Source organism: Salmo salar, unplaced genomic scaffold, assembly GCF_965601325.2.
Source record: "Salmo salar unplaced genomic scaffold, fSalSal1 ptg000257l, whole genome shotgun sequence".
Taxonomy (NCBI): domain Eukaryota; kingdom Metazoa; phylum Chordata; class Actinopteri; order Salmoniformes; family Salmonidae; genus Salmo; species Salmo salar.
The window spans coordinates 537,501-564,789 of NW_027675339.1; the positions used below are offsets into that span (position 1 = coordinate 537,501).

General features: G+C 48.1%; 2 long non-coding RNA genes across 2 annotated transcripts in view; one reads left to right on the forward strand and one right to left on the reverse strand.

Moving 5' to 3' along the window:
• Positions 1-27,289, forward strand: part of LOC145867298 (uncharacterized) — a 680,253-nt gene that overhangs the window by 32,770 nt on the left and 620,194 nt on the right. The gene's annotated exons all lie outside the window — the stretch shown is intronic.
• Positions 7,960-9,470, reverse strand: LOC145867295 (uncharacterized). Its single transcript, XR_014383293.1, has 3 exons — positions 9,169-9,470; positions 8,916-9,010; positions 7,960-8,687 (listed from the first exon to the last, which is right to left on the reverse strand). It is a non-coding gene; the product is annotated as an uncharacterized LOC145867295 (long non-coding RNA).

Below are 27,289 nucleotides of genomic sequence, written 5' to 3' on the forward strand. Positions count from 1 at the left end.
ATAGACGTCCCCTCCTCCAGGTCCCACAGAGTAGGAGTGTATCTGGACTGGTCAGCCGGCACTCTGTCCTTCTATAGAGCCTCCTCTGACACACTGACCCACCTGATCACATTCACCTCCATATTCACTGAGCCCCTCTATCCAGGGTTTGGGGTTTGGGATGTTGGCTCTTCAGTGTCCCTGAAATAATAACTGGACACACACACACACACACACACACACACTGAACACACACTGAACACACACACACACACACTGAACTGAAACTGGACACAAAATGGACACACACACACACACACACACACACACACACACACACACACACACACACACACACACACACACACACTGGACACACACACACACACACACACACACACACACACACACACACACACACACACACTGGACAAACACACACACACACACACACACACACACACACACACGGACACACACACAAACACACACACAAACACACACACACTGGACACACACACAAACACACACACACAAACACACACACACTGGACACACAAACTGGGCACACACACACACACACACTGGACACACACACACACACACACACACACACACTGAACACACACTGAACACACACTGAACACACACAAACTGGACACAAAATGGACACACACTGAACACACACAAACTGGACACAAAATGGACACACACACTCAACACACACACCGGACACACACACACACACACACACTGGACACAAAATAGACACACACACTCTCAACACACACACTGAACAAACACACACAAACACATTCTGGACACACGCACACTGGACACACAAACACACACACACACACACACACACTGGACAAAAACATACACACACACACACACACACACACACACTGGACACACACACTTACACACACACACACACACTGGACAAACGAAAACACACACACACTCACACACATACACACACACACACTGGACACACACACACACACACACACACACTGGACACACACACACACACACACACACACACACTGGACACACACACACACACACTGGACACACACACACACACACACACACTGGTCAAACAAAAATACACACACACACACACACACACTGGACACACACACACACACACACTGGACAAACAAAGTGGACAAACACACACACTGGACACACACACACACAAACACTGGATACACACAGACACACACACACTGGACACACACACTAGACAAACACACACACACACACACTGGACTCACACACACACACTGGACACACACACACACTGGACACACACACACACACACTGGACACACACACACACACACTGGACACACACACACACACTGGACACACACACACACACTGGACACACACACACACACACACTGGACAAACACACACACACACACACACTGGACAAACACACACACACACACACACTGGACAAACACACACACACACACACACACTGGACAAACACACACACACACACACACACACTGGACAAACACACACACACACACACACACACACTGGACAAACACACACACACACACACACACTGGACAAACACACACACACACACACACACTGGACAAACACACACACACACACACACACACTGGACAAACACACACACACACACACTGGACAAACACACACACAAACACACACACACACACACACACACACTGGACAAACACACACACAAACTGGACAAACACACACACACACACACACACACACTGGACAAACACACACACACACTGGACAAACACACACACACACACACACACACACTGGACTCACACACACACACACACTGGACTCACACACACTGGACTCACACACACTGGACACACACACACACACACACTGGACACACACACACACACACTGGACACACACACACACACACTGGACACACACACACACACACTGGACACACACACACACACACTGGACACACACACACAAACACTGGACAAACACACACACACACACACACTGGACAAACACACACACACACACACACTGGACAAACACACACACACACACACACTGGACAAACACACACACACACACTGGACAAACACACACACACACACACACACTGGACAAAAACAAACACACACACACACACACACACACTGGACAAACACACACACACACACACACACACTGGACAAACACACACACACACACACACACACTAGACAAACAAACACACACACACACTGGACTCACACACACACACACACACACACACACACTGGACACACACACACACACACACACACACACTGGACTCACACACACTGGACACACACACACACACACACACACACACACACACACACACACACACACACACACACACACACACACACACACACACAAACAGGACACATACACACACACAGGACACACTCTCACACACACACATGCGCATCTTCCTATAATTGTGAGGACCTTGACCCATGACCTCTTACAATAACACCGTTAGTCTTTCCACAAGACTCCCATGAAGTTATAGTGTGACGTTATGAGTCGACGTTAAAGTAACATTCTCACAACATACTGCACTTGTTTTATCCTGTTTTAGATGTATCCTCTGTTTAAACATTTAAACTCTTACAATAACACCGTTAAAATACCAATGTGATCATTTCTTGTCTTTTTATGTTGGAAAAACAAATTGTACAATTATATGTGGACATACGCTCCATAGTTGTACAAGTATACATGGTTATATTGTACTTTTCATAATAAAACATACTTGAAACAAGAAAAAGCATGTTAATTGTGAAAACAATTTCGTTATTGATTTTTACATTGCTTCTCCCTGTCTCATGTTGACGTTTGTCATGAATCTTGACCTGGAGGCAGAACTGTGCGATTTCCTCTAGATATGTCAGCTGCAAAGTCAGAATTGGCTGTGGAAAATAATGTTGTTTTATGGTCTTAATTTAAGGGAAGGATTAGCAGTGTGGTTAGGGTTGAGGTAAGGATTAAAATCTGATTGTATTACTTTGTGCCTGTGCCAGCTAGTGAATACTTTGCTGAACTGCCTAGAGGGCAAGATTCATACCAATAAATGCCAACCTGCCTCCAGGGCAAGATTCATGACAATAAATGCCAACCTGCCTCCAGAACAAGATTCATGACAATAAATGCCAACCTGCCTCCAGAACAAGATTCATAACAATAAATGCCAACCTGCCTCCAGGGCAAGATTCATGACAATAAATACCAACCTGCCTCCAGGGTAAGATTCATGACAATAAATACCAACCTGCCTCCAGGGCAAGATTCATGACAATAAATGCCAACCTGCCTCCCAGTCATCCCCTCCTTATCTTTACAAGGCTGCAGAACCTGCAAGCTAGTGATGTGGGGGTTCTCTCATAACCCTCAGTCCCCAGGTGGGTAGATGGCAGGTTGAATAAAGAGAAGCTAGTGATGTGGGGGTTCTCTCATAACCCTCAGTCCCCAGGTGGGTAGATGGCAGGTTGAATAAAGAGAAGCTAGTGATGTGGGGGTTCTCTCATAACCCTCAGTCCCCAGGTGGGTAGATGGCAGGTTGAATAAAGAGAAGCTAGTGATGTGGGGGTTCTCTCATAACCCTCAGTCCCCAGGTGGGTAGATGGCAGGTTGAATAAAGAGAAGCTAGTGATGTGGGGGTTCTCTCATAACCCTCAGTCCCCAGGTGGGTAGATGGCAGGTTGAATAAAGAGAAGCTAGTGATGTGGGGGTTCTCTCATAACCCTCAGTCCCCAGGTGGGTAGATGGCAGGTTGAATAAATAGAAAACAATAGGCTATATAAATCAATCCATAAATGTATAGTTATTATGTAATTTACACAAAACATTAAGGACACCTTTCTTTCCATGACAAACTGACCAGGCGTACCTCAATATTAGGAAGGTATCCTTAATATTTTGTCCACTCAGTGGCTCTGACCCTTTACGTAACAGACAATCCTCTTTACCAGGAAACCTTCTTTAAATTTCCCCAAATGTTTCCACACTGCTGCTCTCTCACAGCTGCTCCAGGGCCTCTTGGGTTGAGGAGTCATTCTCTTCTAACCTGATCACAGCTGCTCCAGGGCCTCTTGGGTTGAGGAGTCATTCTCTTCTAACCTGATCACAGCTGCTCCAGGGCCTCTTGGGTTGAGGAGTCATTCTCTTCTAACCTGATCACAAACAAAGACAAGATTCAAAAAAATAAACATGATGGTCCAACATAATGGGGGGGGGGGGGGGGGTATAGGGAAGGTAGGGGACAGGAGGGGGGTATAGGGAAGGTAGGGGAGAGGAGGGGGTATAGGGAAGGTAGGGGAGAGGAGGGGTTATAGGGAAGGTAGGGGAGAGGAGGGGGTATAGGGAAGGTAGGGGAGAGGAGGGGGTATAGGGAAGGTAGGGGAGAGGAGGGGGCATAGGGAAGGTGGGGGAGAGGAGGGGGTATAGGGAAGGTAGAGGAGAGGAGGGGGTATAGGGAAGGTAGGGGACAGGAGGGGGTATAGGGAAGGTAGGGGAGAGGAGGGGGGTATAGGGAAGGTAGGGGAGAGGAGGGGGGGTATAGGGAAGGTAGGGGAGAGGAGGGGGTATAGGGAAGGTAGGGGAGAGGAGGGGGTATAGGGAAGGTAGGGGAGAGGAGGGGGTATAGGGAAGGTAGGGGAGAGGAGGGGAGGTATAGGGAAGGTAGGGGAGAGGAGGAGGGTATAGGGAAGGTAGGGGAGAGGAGGGGGTATAGGGAAGGTAGGGGAGAGGAGGGGGGGGTATAGGGAAGGTAGGGGAGAGGAGGGGGTATAGGGAAGGTAGGGGGGAGGAGGATTAGGGTATAGGGAAGGTAGGGGAGAGGAGGGGTATAGGGAAGGTAGGGGAGAGGAGGGGTTATAGGGAAGGTAGGGGAGAGGAGGGGGTATAGGGAAGGTAGGGGAGAGGAGGGGGTATAGGGAAGATAGGGGAGAGGAGGGGGTATAGGGAAGGTAGGGGAGAGGAGGGGTTATAGGGAAGGTAGGGGAGAGGAGGGGGGTATAGGGAAGGTAGGGGAGAGGAGGGGGTATAGGGAAGGTAGGGGAGAGGAGGGGGTATAAGGGAGAGGAGGGTGTATAGGGAAGGTAGGGGAGAGGAGGGGGTATAGGGAAGGTAGGGGAGAGGAGGGGGTATAAGGGAGAGGAGGGGGTATAGGGAAGGTAGGGGAGAGGAGGGGGTATAGGGAAGGTAGGGGAGAGGAGGGGGTATAGGGAAGGTAGGGGAGAGGAGGGGGGGTATAGGGAAGGTAGGGGAGAGGAGGGGGTATAGGGAAGGTAGAGGAGAGGAGGGGGTATAGGGAAGGTAGGGGAGAGGAGGGGGTATAGGGAAGGTAGGGGAGAGGAGGGGGTATAGGGAAGGTAGAGGAGAGGAGGGGGTATAGGGAATGTAGGGGAGAGGAGGGGGTATAGGGAATGTAGGGGAGAGGAGGGGGTATAGGGAAGGTAGGGGAGAGGAGGGGGGTGTAGGGAAGGTAGGGGAGAGGAGGGGGTTATAGGGAAGGTAGGGGAGAGGATATAGGGAAAGTAGGGGAGAGGAGGGGGGTATAGGGAAGGTAGGGGAGAGGAGGGGGGTATAGGGAAGGTAGGGGAGAGGAGGGGGGTATAGGGAAGGTAGGGGAGGGGGTATAGGGAAGGTAGGGGAGAGGAGGGGGTATAGGGAAGGTAGGGGAGAGGAGGGGGTATAGGGAAGGTAGGGGAGAGGGGGGGGTATAGGGAAGGTAGGGGAGAGGAGGGGGGTATAGGGAAGGTAGGGGAGAGGAGGGGGGTATAGGGAAGGTAGGGGAGAGGAGGGGGGGTATAGGGAAGGTAGGGGAGAGGAGGGGGGTATAGGGAAGGTAGGGGAGAGGAGGGGGTATAGGGAAGGTAGGGGAGAGGGGGGGGTATAGGGAAGGTAGGGGAGAGGAGGGGGTATAGGGAAGGTAGGGGAGAGGAGGGGGTATAGGGAAGGTAGGGGAGAGGAGGGGGTATAGGGAAGGTAGGGGAGAGGAGGGGGTATAGGGAAGGTAGGGGAGAGGAGGGGGTATAGGGAAGGTAGGGGAGAGGAGGGGGGTATAGGGAAGGTAGGGGGGAGGGAGGAGGAGGGGGTATAGGGAAGGTAGGGGAGAGGAGGGGGGTATAGGGAAGGTAGGGGAGAGGAGGGGGTATAGGGAAGGTAGGGGAGAGGAGGGGGGTATAGGGAAGGTAGGGGAGAGGAGGGGGGTATAGGGAAGGTAGGGGAGAGGAGGGGGTATAGGGAAGGTAGGGGAGAGGAGGGGGGTATAGGGAAGGTAGGGGAGAGGAGGGGGTATAGGGAAGGTAGGGGAGAGGAGGGGGGTATAGGGAAGGTAGGGGAGAGGAGGGGGTATAGGGAAGGTAGGGGAGAGGAGGGGGGTATAGGGAAGGTAGGGGAGAGGAGGGGGGACTTCCTCCATGTCAGGTAAGCAGCCTCCAAGTCTACCCTCACCAACTGACCAGACTGAGTGAGTTCTGAACATCCCTCTCTGTCCTCTGATGCTGCGTCCAAGTCTTCTTGGGTCTTTCTGGTGTCTCTGTCTTGACTCTTTAGTGAGTTTTTTCAGTTCTTTCCCAGGCTGCCTGAAAAACACAAAAAGATGGCAACTACATAAGAGTTATAAACTATCAAAATAAAGAGAATCCCACACTCCATATATAAACTCCCAGTAATTTATTGGATATTTACCAATGTTTCAGCATCACTGTGCCTTCTTCAGGGTGATGTCATCAATACTTGAACCAGGTTATGTTGACAAACAGTGCAATTAGTGCAACCAATGACAATAGAGAGGGGTGTGTCATAATGATTAAGTTAATTACAATGAATTAATGAAACTGTTAAAAAAACAATAGTTTATGGCATATTAAATATTTAAAAAATAGTAGCCTATATTATATATATCCGTCTCTCCATGTAATCTGATTCATTATGATCTAGGATCAGGTCCCCCCTCTCCATGTAATCTGATTCATTATGATCTAGGATCAGGTCCCTCCTCTCCATGTAATCTGATTCATTATGATCTAGGATCAGGTCCCCCCCTCTCCATGTAATCTGACTCATTATAATCTAGGATCAGGTCCCCCCCTTTCCATGTAATCTGATTCATTATGATCTAGGATCAGGTCCCCCCTCTCCATGTAATCTGACTCATTATAATCTAGGATCAGGTCCCCCCCTCTCCATGTAATCTGATTATTTATGATCTAGGATCAGGTCCCCCCTCTCCATGTAATCTGACTCATTATGATCTAGGATCAGGTCCCTCCTCTCCATGTAATCTGACTCATTATAATCTAGGATCAGGTCCCCCCTCTCCATGTAATCTGATTCATTATAATCTAGGATCAGGTCCCCCCCTCTCCATGTAATCTGATTATTTATGATCTAGGATCAGGTCCCCCCTCTCCATGTAATCTGACTCATTATGATCTAGGATCAGGTCCCTCCTCTCCATGTAATCTGACTCATTATAATCTAGGATCAGGTCCCCCCTCTCCATGTAATCTGATTCATTATGATCTAGGATCAGGTCCCCCCTCTCCATGTAATCTGATTCATTATGATCTAGGATCAGGTCCCCCCCTCTCCATGTAATCTGATTCATTATGATATAGGATCAGGTCCCCCCTCTCCATGTAATCTGATTCATTATGATCTAGGATCAGGTCCCCCCTCTCCATGTAATCTGACTCATTATGATATAGGATATTTTTATTTTTATTATTTCAACTTTATTTAACAAGGTTGCTAGTTGAGAAGTTCTCATTTACAACTGCGACCTGGCCAAGAATAAAGCAAAGCAGTGTGACAGAAACAACAACACAGAGTTACATAGAATAAACAAGTGTACAGTCAACACAAAATTTAAAAAAAGTCTATATACAGGTTGTGTAAATGGCGTGAGGATTTATGGCAATAAATAGGCCATAGTAGCAAAGTAATCACAATTTAGCAGATTAACACTGGAGTGATAGATGAGCAGATGATGATGTGCAAGTAGTGATACTGGTGTGCAAAAGAGCAGCAAAGTAAATAAAAACAATGATGAGGTAGGTAGATTGGTTGGGCTATTTACAGATGGACTATGTACAGCTGCAGCGATCGGTTAGCTGCTCAGATAGCTGATGTTTAAAGTTAGTGAGGGAGCAATAAGTCTCCGGCTTCAGCGATTTTTGCAATTCATTCCAGTCATTGGCAGCAGAGAACTGGAAGGAGAGGCGGCCAAAGGAGGTGTTGGCTTTGGGGATGACCAGTGAGATGTACCTGCTGGAGCGCTTGCTACGAGTGTGTGTTGTTATCGTGACCAGTGAGCTGAGATAAGGCAGAGCTTTACCTAGCATAGACTTGTAGATGACCTGGAGCCAGTGGGTCTGGCGACGAATATGTAGCGAGGTCCAGCCGACTAAAATGACCTGGGTTGCAATCATGAAAAAAAACTACCCGGCCTTCATTGTTTGACATTGAGAACATTGGGAGAGATGAGAGCTGACGTTTTAGTAAATGTGCAGATTACGTATCTCAGTCACAGACAAGAAGCTCAATTAAGACATTATCTTCACCACTGGGACTGGGGACAACAGGACCACAGGCCAAATAATACAGCTCAACACTTCCACACTACCACAGTGAGTAGAATCAGGCTTCTGAAAACAGAAAACTTGCAGAATTATTAATGATGAATTGTATTACACGTTATTAGACATGTCTGTTGTTGAGGAGGATGGGAGACCCACAGTATAGGAGCAGAACGCACAGAGATGTCAAAAATGTGTTTCAAAAATCGTCAAAGAGTAATTATTTTAACCTAAAGCATTTAATAAAGACACTTATAGTACAATATTATGGGGAATAGGAATGAGAGGGCTACTTACACCATTTTGGGAAGGGATCACAGCAGTGATTGAATGAGGGTATGAGGCATGAGTTGAGGTGTTCAGAGGCTTGACCAGTGCAGGGCAGGGTTTGACTGGGAAGACAACACAAAAACACTACACAGTGAGACAAAAGAGCTAAGAATGAGTTAGTCCAAGCAAGGAGTCAAATCATAGATGTGTAATAATGTGATTGTGTTTGTGATTGACTCTACATAAAGTAATGAGAGAAAATTAACAGGGGTTCCCTCACCGTGCTTGGAGAGGAAACATTCAATGTGCCAGTGGTTGAGTGGGCCACATGAGACGTGGCTTCCAGTTCATGTGAGGAGTTAGTTGACAATGGAAGTAGAGTGGTCATCGCTTGTTAAACCATGGAACAGGAGGGGACTTAGCTGGAAATACAAATAGCAGATACGTTCCCTTGAAGGTGAGCCATCGTAGGTTTGAACAACAAGTTTGTCCATGAAATTAAACACGGAATTCACATCTCGCCCACTTGGCAAATCAAAGTAGCCCAAGAAACTTTTTCTGAATAAAGCCCTGATCATCCACATACAGTACCACATAGCGTCCCACATAGCCCCAAGAGGTTATTAAACAATGAAACAGTTCTACAGAAGTACACTCTTCATATGTACAAAGAGGACAATCATCAAGCCGCTGCATCCATCTCTGTCTTCTTAACCTGTTAGGGCTAGGGGGCAGTATTTGCACGGCTGGATAAAAAAAATGTACCCGATTTAATCTGGTTACTAATCCTACCCAGTAACTAGAATATGCATATACTTATTATATATGGATAGAAAACACTCTAAAGTTTCTAAAACTGTTTGAATGGTGTCTGTGAGTATAACAGAACTCATTTGGCAGGCAAAACCCTGAGACATTTTCTGACAGGAAATGGATACCTGATGTGTTGTATTACCTTTAAACCTATCCCATTGAAAAACACAGGGGCTGAGGAATATTTTGGCACTTCCTATTGCTTCCACTAGATGTCACCAGCGTTTACAAAGTGTTTTGAGTCTTCTGGAGGGAGATCTGACCGAACAAGAGCCATGGAACGATGATGGCCCATTAGACACCTGGCGCGCGAGTTCATGTTGGGTACCCTCGTTCCAATACGTTATAAAAGAGTATGCATTCGTCCACCTTGAATATTATTCATGTTCTGGTTAAAAAAGGCCCTAATGATTTATGCTATACAACGTTTGACATGTTTGAACGAACGTAAATATATTTTTTCCCCTCGTTCATGACGAGAAGTCCGGCTGGCTTAGATCATGTGCTAACAAGACGGAGATTTTTGGACATAAATGATGAGCTTTTTTGAACAAAACTACATTCGTTATGGACCTGTGATACCTGGAAGTGACATCTGATGAAGAGAATCAAAGGTAATGGATTATTTACATAGTATTTTCGATTTTAGATCTCCCCAACATGACGTCTAGTCTGTATCGCAACGCGTATTTTTCTGGGCGCAGTGCTCAGATTATTGCAAAGTGTGATTTCCCAGTAAGGTTATTTTTAAATCTGGCAAGTTGATTGCGTTCAAGAGATGTAAATCTATAATTCTTTAAATGACAATATAATATTTTACCAATGTTTTCTAATTTTAATTATTTAATTTGTGGTGTTGACTTGACTGCCGGTTATTGGAGGGAAACGATTTCCTCAACATCAATGCCATAGTAAAACGCTGTTTTTGGATATAAATATGAACTTGATAGAACTAAAAATGCATGCATTGTTTAACATAATGTCCTAGGAGCGTCATCTGATGGAGATTGTAAAAGGTTAGTGCATCATTTTAGCTGGTTTTATGGTTTTGGTGACCCTGTCTTTGAATTGACAAAACATTACACACAACTCTTGTAAATGTACTGTCCTAACATACTCTAAATTTATGCTTTCGCCGTAAAACCTTTTTGAAATCGTAAAACGTGGTTAGATTCAGGAGATGTTTATCTTTCAAAGGGTGTAAAATAGTTGTATGTTTGAAAAATTTGAATTTGGACATTTATTTGGATTCAAATTTGCCGCTCTTGAAATGCACCTGCTGTTGATGGAGTGCACCACGGGGGGGACGCTAGCGTCCCACCTAGCCCATAGAGGTTAAACAACGGGGCAGCTATTATTAGCTGGACTCCCGTCCTGAGCCATTGGCTTGAGCTGGAGCGGCTGTTATTTAAGTCCCACCGTGGGACTATGCTGGTGTTGTATACTTCAGTTGTATTGTTGTCACTTGTCCAAGGGCCCAGACAACAGCTAACAATGAAAAGACTGACCACGAAAGCAAAAGAAATGATGCATAGAGTCCGGTCCTGGTCTTTCTATGGCCACTGGGGTCACATATGACGATTCATCGGCTGGTGCATCTTCGTCTGGGTTGTGGGGCACTTTCCTGCAGTGGCTTGCGTGAACCCACGTCAACCGCTCTGCAACCATCAGGAGCACCTGGAATGGACCAGTCCAGCGCTGTTGGTGCCAATTCTTTCTGCGGTGGTCTTTGTTGATCACTCAATCTCCTGGCTGCAATTTGTGGAGCTGTCCTCCTTTTGGTTCAGGCAAAGCCACTTTTATCCTGGGGAAAATAGACTTCAGAACATTGTTGAGTGCAGCACAGTAGCTTACCATTTGATCCTCGCAACCCGTCAGTGTCAAACTGTTCTGTGGGAACGGGGTGTTTAGGATTCCCATGGGTCTTCCTGTGAGTATTTCATGAGGTGCTAAACCAGGGGGTACGATGCACACGTCCATGCATGTACATCCGAGCCAGAGGCATTACTGTTACCTATGACAATCCGGTCTCAACCTTCCTCTGCCTACATTGTTAGTCATACAAACCACAACTCCTCCCCTTTTACACAATGGTCTTGGCCATTCTCATTCCCCCAGGCCATTGGCAGATCAGAAACATCCTGTTGAGAAAACAGGTTTTAAACATAGATGGGATTTGCAACAAAATAGCCTCCAACAAGTTCTCAACCAATTTATCAAATCAAATCTATTTATATAGCCCTTCTTACATCAGCTGATATCTCAAAGTGCTGTACAGAAACCCAGCCTAAAACCCCAAACAGCAAGCAATGCAGGTGTAGAAGCACAGTGGCTAGGAAAAACTCAGTAGAAAGGCCAGAACCTAGGAAGAAACCTAGAGAGGAACCAGGCTATGAGGGGTGGTCAGTCCTCTGCTGGCTGTGCCGGGTGGAGATTACAACAGAACATGGCCAAGATGTTCAAATGTTCATAAATGACCAGCAGGGTCAAATAATAATAATCATAGTAGTTGTCGACGGTGCAACAAGTCAGCACCTCAGGAGTAAATGTCAGTTGGCTTTTCATAGCCGATCATTCAGAGTATCTCTACCGCTTCTGCTATCTCTAGAGAGTTGAAATCAGCAGGTCTGGGACAGGTAGCACGTCCGGTGAACAGGTCAGAGTTCCATAGCCGCAGGCAGAACAGTTGAAACTGGAGCAGCAGCACGGCCAGGTGGACTGGGGACAGCAAGGAGTCATCATGCCAGGTAGTCCTGAGGCATGGTCCTAGGGCTCAGGTCCTCCGAGAGAGAAAGAGAGAATTAGAGAGAGCATACTTAAATTCACACAGGACACCAGATAAGACAGAAGAAATACTCCAGATATAACAGACTGACCCTACCCCCTCGACACATAAACTACTGCAGCACAAATACTGGAGGCTGAGACAGGAGGGGTCAGGAGACACTGAGGCCCCATCCGATGATACCCCCGGACAGGGCCAAACAGGCAGTATATAACCCCACCCACTTTGCCAAAGCACAGCCCCCACACCACTAGAGGGATATCTTCACCCACCAACTTACCATCCTGAGACAAGGCCAAGTATAGCCCACAAAGATCTCCTCCACGGCACAACCCAAGGGGGGGCGCCAACCCAGACAGGAAGACCACGTCAGTGACTCAACCCACTCAAGTGACACACCCCTCCTAGGGACTGCATGGAAGAAAACCAGTAAGCCAGTGACTCAGCCCCTGTAATAGGGATAGAGGCAGAGAATCCCAGTGGAGAGAGGGGAACCGGCCAGGCAGAGACAGCAAGGGCGGTTCGTTGCTCCAGAGCCTTTCCGTTCACCTTCACACTCCTGGGCCAGACTACACTCAATCATAGGACCTACTGAAGAGATGAGTCTTCAGTAAAGACTTAAAGGTTGAGACCGAGTCTGCATCTCTCACATGGGTAGGCAGACCATTCCATAAAAATTGAGCTCTATAGGAGAAAGCCCTGCTTCCAGCTGTTTGCTTAGAAATTCTAGGGACAATTAGGAGGCCTGCGTCTTGTGACCATAGCGTACGTGTAGGTATGTAGGGAAGGACCAAATCGGAAAGATAGGTAGGAGCAAGCCATGTAATGCTTTGTAGGTTAGCAGTAAAACATTGAAATCAGCACTTGCCTTAACAGGAAGCCAGTGTAGGGAGGCTAGCACTGGATTAATATGATAAAAATGTTGGGTTTAGTCAGGATTCTAGCAGCCGTATTCAGCACTAACTGAAGTTTATTTAGTGCTTTATCCGGGTAGCCGGAAAGTAGAGCATTGCAGTAGTCCAACCTAGAAGTAACAAAAGCATGGATTAATTTTTCTGCATCATTTTTGGACAGAACATTTCTGATTTTTGCAATGTTACATAAATGGAAAGAAGCTGTCCTTGAAACAGTCTTGATATGTTCGTCAAAAGAGAGATCAGGGTCCAGAGTAACGCCGAGGTCCTTCACAGTTTTATTTGAGACAACTGTACAACCATCAAGATTAATTGTCAGATTCAACAGAAGATCTCTTTGTTTCTTGGGACCTAGAACAAGCATCTCTGTTTTGTCCGAGTTTAAAAGTAGAAAGTTTGCAGCCATCCACTTCTTTATGTCTGAAACGCAGGCTTCCAGCGAGGACAATTTTGGGGCTTCACCATGTTTCATTGAAATGTACAGCTGTGTGTCGTCCGCATAGCAGTGAAATTTAACATTATGTTTTCGAATGACATCCCCAAGAGGTAAAATATATAGTGAAAACAATAGTGGTCCTAAAACGGAACCTTGAGGAACACCGAAATGTACAATTGATTTGTCAGAGGACAAACCATTCACAGAGACAAACTGATATCTTTCTGACAGATAAGATCTAAACCAGGCCAGAACTTGTCCATGTAGACCAATTTGGGTTTCCAATCTCTCCAAAAGAATGTGGTGATCGATGGTATCAAAAGCAGCACTAAGATCTAGGAGCACGAGGACAGATGCAGAGCCTCGGTCTGACGTCATTAAAAGGTCATTTACCACCTTCACAAGTGCAGTCTCAGTGCTATGATGGGGTCTAAAACCAGACTGAAGCGTTTCGTATACATTGTTTGTCTTCAGGAAGGCAGTGAGTTGCTGCGCAACAGCTTTTTCTAACATTTTTGAGAGGAATGGAAGATTCGATATAGGCCGATTTAGTTTTTTATAATTTCTGGGTTAAGAGAGGCTTTTTCAAGAGAGGCTTTATTACTGCCGCTTTTAGTGAGCTTGGTACACATCCGGTGGATAGAGAGCCGTTTATTATGTTCAACATAGGAGGGCCAAGCACAGGAAGCAGCTCTTTCAGTAGTTTAGTTGGAATAGGGTCCAGTATGCAGCTTGAGGGTTTAGAGGCCATGATTATTTTCATCATTGTGTCAAGAGATATAGTACTAAAACACTTTAGTGTCTCCCTTGATCCTAGGTCCTGACAGAGTTGTGCAGACAAAGGACAACTGAGCTTTGGAGGAATAAGCAGATTTAAAGAGGAGTCCGTAATTTGCTTTCTAATGATCATGATCTTTTCCTCAAAGAAGTTCATAAATGTATTACTGCTGAAGTGAAAGCCATCCTCCATTTGCGAATGCTGCTTTTTAGTTAGCTTTGTGACAGTATCAAAAAGAAATTTCGGATTGTTCTTATTTTCCTCAATTAAGTTGGAGAAATAGGATGATCGAGCAGCAGTGAGGGCTCTTCGATACTGCATGGTACTGTCTTTCCAAGCTAGTCGGAAGACTTCCAGTTTGGTGTGGCGCCATTTCCGTTCCAATTTTCTGGAAGCTTGCTTCAGAGCTCGTGTATTTTCTGTATATCAGGGAGCTAGTTTCTTATGACAGTTGTTTTTAGGGGTGCAACTGTATCTAGGGTATTGCGCAAGGTTAAATTGAGTTCCTCGGTTAGGTGGTTAACTGATTTTTGTCCTCTGACGTCCTTGGGTAGGCAGAGGGAGTCTGGAAGGGCATCAAGGAATCTTTGGGTTGTCTGAGAATTTATAGCACGACTTTTAATGCTCCTTGGTTGGGGTCTGAGCAGATTATTTGTTGCAATTGCAAACGCAATAAAATGGTGGTCCGATAATCCAGGATTATGAGGAAAAACATTAAGATCCACAACATTTATTCCATGGGACAAAACTAGGTCCAGAGTATGACTGTGGCAGTGAGTAGGTCCAGAGACATGTTGGACAAAACCCACTGAGTCGATGATGGCTCCGAAAGCCTTTTGGAGTGGGTCTGTGGACTTTTCCATGTGAATGTTAAAGTCACCAAAAATTTGAATATTATCTGCTATGACTACAAGATCCGATAGGAATTCAGGGAACTCAGTGAGGAACACTGCATATGGCCCAGGAGGCCTGTAAACAGTAGCTGTAAAAAGTGATTGAGTAGGCTGCATAGATTTCATGACTAGAAGCTCAAAAGACGAAAACGTCATTGTTTATGTTAGCAACACCTCCGCCTTTGCCGGATGCACGGGGGGTATGGTCACTGGTGTAACCAGGGGGTGAGGCCTCATTTAACACAGTAAATTCATCAGGCTTAAGCCATGTTTCAGTCAGGCCAATCACATCAAGATTATGATCAGTGATTAGTTCATTGACTATAACTGCCTTGGAAGTGAGGGATCTAACATTAAGTAACCCAATTTTGAGATGTGAGGTATCACAATCTCTTTCAATAATGGCAGTAATGGAGGAGGTCTTTATTCCAGTGAGATTGCTAAGGCGAACACCGCCATGTTTAGTTTTGCCCAACCTAGATCGAGGCACAGACACGGTCTCAATGGGGAAAGCTGAGCTGACTACACTGACTGTGCTAGTGGCAGACTCCACTAAACTAGCAGGCTGGCTAACAGCCTGCTGCCTGGCCTGCACCCTATTTCATTATGGAGCTAGAGGAGTTAGAGCCCTGTCTATGTTCGTAGATAAGATGAGAGCACCCCTCCACCTAGGATGGAGACCGTCACTCCTCAACAGGCCAGGCTTGGTCCTGTTTGTGGGTGAGTCCCAGAAAGAGGGCCAATTATCTACAAATTCTATCTTTTGGGAGGGGCAGAACACAGTTTTTTTACTGAGGAGTGGCTTCTGTCTGGCCCACTCTACCATAAAGGTCTGATTGGTGGAGTGCTGCAGAGATGGTTGTCCTTCTGCAAGGTTCTCCCATCTCCTCAGAGGAACAAAGCCTCCTTCACTCACACCGCCAAACATACCCTCCTAAAACTGACTATCCTACCGATCCTCGACTTCGGCGATGTCATTTACAAAATAGCTTCCAACACTACTCAGAAAACTGGATACAGTCTATCACAGTGCCATCCGTTTTGTCACCAAAACCCCATATACCACCCACCACTGCGACCTGTATGCTCTCGTCGGCTGACCCTCGCTACATATTCGTCGCCAGACCCATTTGCTCCAGGTCATCTATAGGTCTTTGCTAGTAAAAGCTCCACCTTATCTCAGCTCACTGGTCACCATAGCAACCCCCACCCATAGCACGCGCTCCAGCAGGTATATCTCACTGGTCATCCCCAAAGCCAACACCTCCTTTGGCCGCCTTTCCTTCCAGTTCTCTGCTGCCAGTGACTGGAACGAATTGCAAAAATTGCTGAAGCTGGAGACTTATATTTCCCTCACTAACTTTAAACATCAGCTATCTGAGCAGCTTACCGATCACTGCAGCTGTACATAGCCCATCTGTAAATAGCCCATCCAACTACCTACCATATCCCCATATTGTTTTTATTTATATTTTTTTCTCCCTTTTGCACACCAGTATTTCTTCTTACACATCATCATCTGCACATCTATCACTCCAGTGTTAATTTGTAAATTGTAATTACTTCACTACTATGGCCTATTTATTGCCTTACCTCCTTACTCCATTTGCACACACTGTATATAGATTTTTCTATTGTTATTGACTACTTTTGTTTATCCCACGTGTTGTTGTGTTTTTGTCGCACTGCCTTGCTTTATCTTGGCCAGGTCGCAGTTGTAAATGAGAACTTGTTCTCAACTAGCCTACCTGGTTAAATAAAGGTGAAATAAAAAAATTAACCAAAGTGCTTCTTCATTCATTACCCTGGTAAAGACAGTTATGCCGTGCTCCATGTTGGATCCAACATCCCTAACAAATTGATGTTTATAATGTGTTATTGTTTACTTGATTTACAGTAGGGTCTCGTTAGTCCGTTTGGTAACGGAGATACTTAGCTCATAATGTGTAGAGAACTGTTCCTTGGTGGATAGGCTATTGTACAACACACAGAGCTATTTTCCTTTATTCAGGACATTTAGAATGACAACACATTACAGAGTAGCCTAGTGGGATTATTCACAAAATTATCTGGTGATCAGGTTATGAATTGTCATGACAAAGACATTTTAGTTTCCATGTTTCACCTGAAATATTAAATGATTTATAGTTCTAGGTCTATGTTGTTGTTGTTAGGTGAAGTTATGGGTCCTACAGCAGGTCTATGTTGTTGCTAGGTGAAGTTATGGGCCAATTTGTTAAACACTTAATGTACAAACCCTCAGTTTCAGGCTGATGAGTGAAAGTTTCTCTAGGCTGAGGAGGTATATCCAAGCGAGCCAGAAGTGTGGAGCAAGAAGAAGAAATAGTGTGTGTGTGTGTGTGTGCGCTATTTCGGGACATAGGAGGAACTGTGAGGCGCTGTGACAGCCGCTTGATATATGATATAGGAGGGAGAGTGGGGTTAAACTCTCGTTGGGGAAAAGGCGACAAAACCAATAGATAACGGATAAGGAAAGCTATATGTAAAAATAGAACATTGATATAATAAAGTATGTTGAACTGATAAACCTGGGAAATACATAGGATACAATAAAAAGCAGTAAACGCATACACATAGTGTGTAGGCAGGAAAAACATACGAATAAAATATAAACTACAGATTTAAATAAAGTTATTTTATTCTAGCTAAGATAAAACACCCAACCGCGATATAAAGTTATAGCATAGCGCAGTAGAAACACTAGTAAAGAATAAAATATAAACTACAGAGAGTAGTTAAATAAAGCCAAGTTATTTTATTCTAAGATAAAACACCCAACCGCGATATAAAGTTATAGCATAGCGCAGTAGAAACACTAGTAAAGAATAAAATATAAACTACAGAGAGTAGTTAAATAAAGCCAAGTTATTTTATTCTAAGATAAAACACCCAACCGCGATATAAAGTTATAGCATAGCGCAGTAGAAACACTAGTAAAGAATAAAATACCATAGAGCTGCTGGTTCCCTAGGGGGCCGCAGCCTAGGGGAAAAAGGATCAGATTACGATAACTAGGAGAGACAGAGAGGAGCTGGAAAAACCCTGAAAAATAGGAACTAGGACTAAGATAGACAGAATAAAATAGGAACGAAGCAATAAGAAGCAATCGGACAAACTAGCGAGCAAATAAATATAAAAAGAAAAGAATAGACATTATAAGAAAACAAAAAACAAAAGGATTGAATAAAGTAAAGCTGAGGTATAGATAACCCTCAAAATGAATAGGACAGATTCCCCCACCTTACTCCCATGGACAGATTCCCCCACCTCACTCCCATGGACAGATTCCCCCACCTCACTCCCATGGACAGATTCCCCCACCTCACTCTCATGGACAGATTCCCCCACCTCACTCCCATGGACAGATTCCCCCACCTCACTCCCATGGACAGATTCCCCCACCTTAATCCCATGGACAGATTCCCCCACCTCACTCCCATGGACAGATTCCCCCACCTCACTCCCATGGACAGATTCCCCCACCTCACTCCCATGGACAGATTCCCCCACCTCACTCCCATGGACAGATTCCCCCACCTCACTCCCATGGACAGATTCCCCCACCTCACTCCCATGGACAGATTCCCCCACCTCACTCCCATGGACAGATTCCCCCACCTCACTCCCATGGACAGATTCCCCCACCTCACTCCCATGGACAGATTCCCCCACCTCACTCCCATGGACAGATTCCCCCACCTCACTCCCATGGACAGATTCCCCCACCTCACTCCCATGGACAGATTCCCCCACCTCACTCCCATGGACAGATTCCCCCACCTCACTCCCATGGACAGATTCCCCCACCTCACTCCCATGGACAGATTCCCCCACCTCACTCCCATGGACAGATTCCCCCACCTCACTCCCATGGACAGATTCCCCCACCTCACTCCCATGGACAGATTCCCCCACCTCACTCCCATGGACAGATTCCCCCACCTCACTCCCATGGACAGATTCCCCCACCTCACTCCCATGGACAGATTCCCCCACCTCACTCCCATGGACAGATTCCCCCACCTCACTCCCATGGACAGATTCCCCCACCTCACTCCCATGGACAGATTCCCCCACCTCACTCCCATGGACAGATTCCCCCACCTTACTCCCTTGGACAGATTCCCCCACCTTACTCCCATGGACAGATTCCCCCACCACACTCCCATGGACAGATTCCCCCACCACACTCCCATGGACAGATTCCCCCACCTTACTCCCATGGACAGATTCCCCCACCTTACTCCCATGGACAGATTCCCCCACCTTACTCCCATGGACAGATTCCCCCACCTTACTCCCATGGACAGATTCCCATGAGGAAAAGGGAGAACGAACACCCACCTTACTCCCATGGACAGATTCCCATGAGGAAAAGGGAGAACGAACCCCCAGCTTACTCCCATGGACAGATTCCCATGAGGAAAAGGGAGAACGAACCCCCACCTTACTCCCATGGACAGATTCCCATGAGGAAAAGGGAGAACGAACACCCACCTTACTCCCATGGACAGATTCCCATGAGGAAAAGGGAGAACGAACCCCCACCTTACTCCCATGGACAGATTCCCATGAGGAAAAGGGAGAACGAACCCCCACCTTACTCCCATGGACAGATTCCCATGAGGAAGAGGGAGAACGAACACCCACCTTACTCCCATGGACAGATTCCCATGAGGAAGAGGGAGAACGAACCCCCACCTTACTCCCATGGACAGATTCCCATGAGGAAGAGGGAGAACGAACCCCCACCTTACTCCCATGGACAGATTCCCATGAGGAAGAGGGAGAACGAACCCCCACCTTACTCCCATGGACAGATTCCCATGAGGAAGAGGGAGAACGAACCCCCACCTTACTCCCATGGACTGATTCCCATGAGGAAGAGGGAGAACGAACCCCCACCTTACTCCCATGGACAGATTCCCATGATGAAGAGGGAGAACGAACCCCCACCTTACTCCCATGGACAGATTCAAAAAAGGAAGAGGGAGAACGAACCCCCACCTTACTCCCATGGACAGATTCCCATGAGGAAGAGGGAGAACGAACCCCCACCTTACTCCCATGGACAGATTCCCATGAGGAAGAGGGAGAACGAACCCCCACCTTACTCCCATGGACAGATTCCCATGAGGAAGAGGGAGAACGAACCCCCACCTTACTCCCATGGACAGATTCCCATGAGGAAGAGGGAGAACGAACCCCCACCTTACTCCCATGGACAGATTCCCATGAGGAAGAGGGAGAACGAACCCCCACCTTACTCCCATGGACAGATTCCCATGAGGAAAAGGGAGAACGAACCCCCACCTTACTCCCATGGACAGATTCCCATGAGGAAAAGGGAGAACGAACCCCCACCTTACTCCCATGGACAGATTCCCATTAGGAAGAGGGAGAACGAACCCCCACCTTACTCCCATGGACAGAATCCCATGAGGAAAAGGGAGAACGAACCCCCACCTTACTCCCATGGACAGATTCCCATGAGGAAAAGGGAGAACGAACCCCCACCTTACTCCCATGGACAGATTCCCATGAGGAAGAGGGAGAACGAACCCCCACCTTACTCCCATAAACAGATTCCCATGAGGAAAAGGGAGAACGAACCCCCACCTTACTCCCAAGGACAGATTCCCATGAGGAAAAGGGAGAACGAACCCCCACCTTACTCCCATGGACAGATTCCCATGAGGAAGAGGGAGAACGAGCCCCCACCTTACTCCCATGGACAGATTCCCATGAGGAAGAGGGAGAACGAACCCCCACCTTACTCCCATGGACAGATTCCCATGAGGAAGAGGGAGAACGAACCCCCACCTTACTCCCATGGACAGATTCCCATGAGGAAGAGGGAGAACGAACCCCCACCTTACTCCCATGGACAGATTCCCATGAGGAAGAGGGAGAACGAACCCCCACCTTACTCCCATGGACAGATTCCCATGAGGAAAAGGGAGAACGAACCCCCACCTTACTCCCATGGACAGATTCCCATGACGAAGAGAGAGAACGAACCCCCACCTTACTCCCATGGACAGATTCCCATGAGGAAAAGGGAGAACGAACCCCCACCTTACTCCCATGGACAGATTCCCATGAGGAAGAGGGAGAACAAACCCCCACCCTACTCCCATGGACAGATTCCCATGAGGAAGAGGGAGAACAAACCCCCACCTTACTCCCATGGACAGATTCCCATGAGGAAGAGGGAGAACAAACCCCCACCTTACTCCCATGGACAGATTCCCATGAGGAAAAGGGAGAACGAACCCCCACCTTACTCCCATGGACAGATTCCCATGAGGAAAAGGGAGAACGAACCCCCACCTTACTCCCATGGACAGATTCCCATGAGGAAAAGGGAGAACGAACCCCCACCTTACTCCCATGGACAGATTCCCATGAGGAAGAGGGAGAACGAACCCCCACCTTACTCCCATGGACAGATTCCCATGAGGAAAAGGGAGAACGAACCCCCACCTTTCTCCCATGGACAGATTCCCCCACCTTACTCCCATGGACAGATTCCCCCACCTTACTCCCATGGACAGATTCCTATGAGGAAGAGGGAGAACGAACCCCCACCTTACTCCCATGGACAGATTCCCATGAGGAAGAGGGAGAACGAACCCCCACCTTACTCCCATGGACAGATTCCCATGAGGAAGAGGGAGAACGAACCCCCACCTTACTCCCATGGACAGATTCCCATGAGGAAGAGGGAGAACGAACCCCCACCTTACTCCCATGGACAGATTCCCATGAGGAAAAGGGAGAACGAACCCCCACCTTACTCCCATGGACAGATTCCCATGAGGAAAAGGGAGAACGAACCCCCACCTTACTCCCATGGACAGATTCCCATGAGGAAGAGGGAGAACGAACCCCCACCTTACTCCCATGGACAGATTCCCATGAGGAAAAGGGAGAACGAACCCCCACCTTACTCCCATGGACAGATTCCCATGAGGAAGAGGGAGAACGAACCCCCACCTTACTCCCATGGACAGATTCCCATGAGGAAGAGGGAGAACGAACCCCCACCTTACTCCCATGGACAGATTCCCATGAGGAAGAGGGAGAACGAACCCCCACCTTACTCCCATGGACAGATTCCCATGAGGAAGAGGGAGAACGAACCCCCACCTTACTCCCATGGACAGATTCCCATGAGGAAGAGGGAGAACGAACCCCCACCTTACTCCCATGGACAGATTCCCATGAGGAAAAGGGAGAACGAACCCCCACCTTACTCCCATGGACAGATTCCCATGAGGAAAAGGGAGAACGAACCCCCACCTTACTCCCATGGACAGATTCCCATGAGGAAAAGGGAGAACGAACCCCCACCTTACTCCCATGGAAAGATTCCCATGAGGAAGAGGGAGAACGAACCCCCACCTTACTCCCATGGACAGATTCCCATGAGGAAGAGGGAGAACGAACCCCCACCTTACTCCCATGGACAGATTCCCATGAGGAAGAGGGAGAACGAACCCCCACCTTACTCCCATGGACAGATTCCCATGAGGAAGAGGGAGAACGAACCACCACCTTACTCCCATGGACAGATTCCCATGAGGAAGAGGGAGAACAAACCCCCACCTTACTCCCATGGACAGATTCCCCCACCTTACTCCCATGGACAGATTCCCATGAGGAAGAGGGAGAACGAACCCCCACCTTACTCCCATGGACAGATTCCCATGAGGAAAAGGGAGAACGAACCCCCACCTTACTCCCATGGACAGATTCCCATGAGGAAGAGGGAGAACAAACCCCCACCTTACTCCCATGGACAGATTCCCATGAGGAAGAGGGAGAACGAACCCCCACCTTACTCCCATGGACAGATTCCCATGAGGAAGAGGGAGAACGAACCCCCACCTTACTCCCATGGACAGATTCCCAAAAGGAAGAGGGAGAACGAACCCCCACCTTACTCCCATGGACAGATTCCCATGAGGAAGAGGGAGAACGAACCCCCACCTTACTCCCATGGACAGATTCCCATGAGGAAGAGGGAGAACGAACCCCCACCTTACTCCCATGGACAGATTCCCATGAGGAAGAGGGAGAACGAACCCCCACCTTACTCCCATGGACAGATTCCCATGATGAAGAGGGAGAACAAACTCCCACCTTACTCCCATGGACAGATTCCCATGAGGAAAAGGGAGAACGAACCCCCACCTTACTCCCATGGACAGATTCCCATGAGGAAAAGGGAGAACGAACCCCCACCTTACTCCCATGGACAGATTCCCATGAGGAAAAGGGAGAACGAACCCCCACCTTACTCCCATGGACAGATTCCCATGAGGAAGAGGGAGAACGAACCCCCACCTTACTCCCATGGACAGATTCCCATGAGGAAAAGGGAGAACGAACCCCCAACTTACTCCCATGGACAGATTCCCCCACCTTACTCCCATGGACAGATTCCCCCACCTTACTCCCATGGACAGATTCCCCCACCTTACTCCCATGGACAGATTCCCATGAGGAAGAGGGAGAACGAACCCCCACCTTACTCCCATGGACAGATTCCCATGAGGAAGAGGGAGAACGAACCCCCACCTTACTCCCATGGACAGATTCCCATGAGGAAGAGGGAGAACGAACCCCCACCTTACTCCCATGGACAGATTCCCATGAGGAAGAGGGAGAACGAACCCCCACCTTACTCCCATGGACAGATTCCCATGAGGAAAAGGGAGAACGAACCCCCACCTTACTCCCATGGACAGATTCCCATGAGGAAAAGGGAGAACGAACCCCCACCTTACTCCCATTGACAGATTCCCATGAGGAAGAGGGAGAACGAACCCCCACCTTACTCCCATGGACAGATTCCCATGAGGAAAAGGGAGAACGAACCCCCACCTTACTCCCATGGACAGATTCCCATGAGGAAAAGGGAGAACGAACCCCCACCTTACTCCCATGGACAGATTCCCATGAGGAAGAGGGAGAACGAACCCCCACCTTACTCCCATGGACAGATTCCCATGAGGAAGAGGGAGAACGAACCCCCACCTTACTCCCATGGACAGATTCCCATGAGGAAGAGGGAGAACGAACCCCCACCTTACTCCCATGGACAGATTCCCATGAGGAAGAGGGAGAACGAACCCCCACCTTACTCCCATGGACAGATTCCCATGAGGAAAAGGGAGAACGAACCCCCACCTTACTCCCATGGACAGATTCCCATGAGGAAAAGGGAGAACGAACCCCCACCTTACTCCCATGGACAGATTCCCATGAGGAAAAGGGAGAACGAACCCCCACCTTACTCCCATGGAAAGATTCCCATGAGGAAGAGGGAGAACGAACCCCCACCTTACTCCCATGGACAGATTCCCATGAGGAAGAGGGAGAACGAACCCCCACCTTACTCCCATGGACAGATTCCCATGAGGAAGAGGGAGAACGAACCCCCATCTTACTCCCATGGACAGATTCCCATGAGGAAGAGGGAGAACGAACCCCCACCTTACTCCCATGGACAGATTCCCATGAGGAAGAGGAAGAACAAACCCCCACCTTACTCCCATGTACAGATTCCCCCACCTTACTCCCATGGACAGATTCCCATGAGGAAGAGGGAGAACGAACCCCCACCTTACTCCCATGGACAGATTCCCATGAGGAAAAGGGAGAACGAACCCCCACCTTACTCCCATGGACAGATTCCCATGAGGAAGAGGGAGAACAAACCCCCAACTTACTCCCATGGACAGATTCCCATGAGGAAGAGGGAGAACGAACCCCCACCTTACTCCCATGGACAGATTCCCATGAGGAAGAGGGAGAACGAACCCCCACCTTACTCCCATGGACAGATTCCCAAAAGGAAGAGGGAGAACGAACCCCCACCTTACTCCCATGGACAGATTCCCATGAGGAAGAGGGAGAATGAACCCCCACCTTACTCCCATGGACAGATTCCCATGAGGAAGAGGGAGAACGAACCCCCACCTTACTCCCATGGACAGATTCCCATGAGGAAGAGGGAGAACGAACCCCCACCTTACTCCCATGGACAGATTCCCATGAGGAAGAGGGAGAACGAACCCCCACCTTACTCCCATGGACAGATTCCCATGAGGAAGAGGGAGAACGAACCCCCACCTTACTCCCATGGACAGATTCCCATGAGGAAGAGGGAGAACGAACCCCCACCTTTCTCCCATGGACAGATTCCCATGAGGAAGAGGGAGAACGAACCCCCACCTTACTCCCATGGACAGATTCCCATGAGGAAGAGGGAGAACGAACCCCCACCTTACTCCCATGGACAGATTCCCATGAGGAAGAGGGAGAACGAACCCCCACCTTACTCCCATGGACAGATTCCCATGAGGAAAAGGGAGAACGAACCCCCACCTTACTCCCATGGACAGATTCCCATGAGGAAGAGGGAGAACGAACCCCCACCTTACTCCCATGGACAGATTCCCATGAGGAAGAGGGAGAACGAACCCCCACCTTACTCCCATGGACAGATTCCCATGAGGAAAAGGGAGAACGAACCCCCACCTTACTCCCATGGACAGATTCCCATGAGGAAAAGGAAGAACGAACCCCCACCTTACTCCCATGGACAGATTCCCATGAGGAAGAGGGAGAACGAACCCCCACCTTACTCAAATGGACAGATTCCCATGACGAAGAGAGAGAACGAACCCCCACCTTACTCCCATGGACAGATTCCCATGAGGAAAAGGGAGAACGAACCCCCACCTTACTCCCATGGACAGATTTCCATGTGGAATAGGGAGAACGAACCCCCACCTTACTCCCATGGACAGATTCCCATGAGGAAGAGGGAGAACAAACCCCCACCTTACTCCCATGGACAGATTCCCATGAGGAAGAGGGAGAATAAACCCCCACCTTAATCCCATGGACAGATTCCAATGAGGAAGAGGGAGAACAAACCCCCACCTTACTCCCATGGACAGATTCCCATGAGGAAGAGGGAGAACGAACCCCCACCTTACTCCCATGGACAGATTCCCATGAGGAAGAGGGAGAACGAACCCCCACCTTACTCCCATGGACTGATTCCCATGAGGAAGAGGGAGAACGAACCCCCACCTTACTCCCATGGACAGATTCCCATGAGGAAGTGGGAGAACGAACCCCCACCTTACTCCCATGGACTGATTCCCATGAGGAAGAGGGAGAACGAACCCCCACCTTACTCCCATGGACAGATTCCCATGAGGAAGAGGGAGAACGAACCCCCACCTTACTCCCATGGACAGATTCCCATGAGGAAAAGGGAGAACGAACCCCCACCTTACTCCCATGGACAGATTCCCATGATGAAGAGGGAGAACGAACCCCCACCTTACTCCCATGGACAGATTCCCATGAGGAAAAGGGAGAACGAACCCCCACCTTACTCCCATGGACAGATTCCCATGAGGAAAAGGGAGAACGAACCCCCACCTTACTCCCATGGACAGATTCCCATGAGGAAAAGGGAGAACGAACCCCCACCTTACTCCCATGGACAGATTCCCATGAGGAAAAGGGAGAACGAACCCCCACCTTACTCCCATGGACAGATTCCCATGAGGAAAAGGGAGAACGAACCCCCACCTTACTCCCATGGACAGATTCCCATGAGGAAAAGGGAGAATGAACCCCCACCTTACTCCCATGGACAGAGTCCCATGGGGAAGAGGGAGAACGAAGCCCCACCTTACTCCCATGGACAGATTCCCATGAGGAAAAGGGA